Genomic DNA, 1,329 nt, shown 5'->3' on the forward strand with positions numbered 1-1,329 from the left:
TCAGTGTCAAACACTGGCTCTTCCTGCTCGCTCTTGATGATCATGTTGTGCAAGATGACACAGCAAGTCATGATCTCCCACATTTGATATTTTGACCCAACCTGAGCAGGGTACCGGACAACAGCAAATCGAGATTGGAGCACACCAAATGCCCGCTCGACATCCTTCCTGCAAGCCTCCTGCACCTTGGCAAAGTGGGACTTCTTGCCTCCTGGCACATCATTTGAGATAGTCTTCACAAATGTAGACCATCTCGGATAGATGCCATCAGCTAGGTAGCACCCCTTGTTGTAGTGCCGCCCATTGACCTCGAAGTTCACCGGAGGAGAATGACCTTCAACAAGCTTGGTAAAGACAGGGGAGCACTGCAGCACGTTGATGTCATTGTGAGTTCCTGGCATATCAAAGAAGGAGTGCCAAATCTAGAGGTCATGTGTGGCTACCACCTCAAGTATCACACTGCAACCGTCTTTGGCGCCTTTGTACATCCCCTGCCAAGCGAATGGACAGTTCTTCCATTTCCAATGCATGCAGTCGATACTTCCAAGCATCCCAGGAAATCCTCTTGTTGCATTCTGTGCTAGGATCCGAGCAGTGTCTTCCGCATTGGGTGTTCGCAAGTATTGCGGTCCAAACACTGCCACCACTGCCCGACAGAACTTGTAGAAACACTCAATGGTGGTGGACCCGGACATGCGCCCATAGTCGTCAAGTGAATCACTGGGAGCTCCGTATGCAAGCATCCTCATCGTTGTCGTGCACTTCTGGATTGAGGTGAATCCAAGTTTTCCGGTGCAATCCTTCTTGCACTTGAAGTAGTTGTCGAAATCCCGGATGGAGTTCACAATCCTGAGGAAAAGCTTTCGGCTCATCCGATAACGGCGCCAAAATGTTTTGTCGCCGTGCAGTGGAGCGTCGGCGAAGTAGTCGGAGTAGAGCATGCAGTAGCCTTCGAGACGATGGCGGTTCTTTGCTTTCATCCGCCCCGACGCCGAGCCACCTCGCCGCGGCTTTTAATTGCTCGGCGGCGAGGACCATGAGATGTTTCTCTTTCTGGACGTCAGCCTCGGCTTCCTCCTCCAGCAGCACGGCAAGTGCTTCCTCATCGTTCGAGTCCATTGCCGAGGCAGGCAAATCGCCAAACATCTTACGAACGTGGTGGGCGCACCTGCCGCTAAATTGCCCCTCTGCGGCCGGAACACCGGAAAAATCGCCTAGCCGATGGTGGAGAGGCTGCCTCGGTGAAACCTCTGCTTTTTTTCCAGCGGGGAATGGGCTATCTAGCGGTGGTGGGCGGTGGACGACGCCGGGATCAGCCGGTTGGCGGCC

Source organism: Triticum aestivum, chromosome 2A, assembly GCF_018294505.1.
Source record: "Triticum aestivum cultivar Chinese Spring chromosome 2A, IWGSC CS RefSeq v2.1, whole genome shotgun sequence".
Classification (NCBI taxonomy): domain Eukaryota; kingdom Viridiplantae; phylum Streptophyta; class Magnoliopsida; order Poales; family Poaceae; genus Triticum; species Triticum aestivum.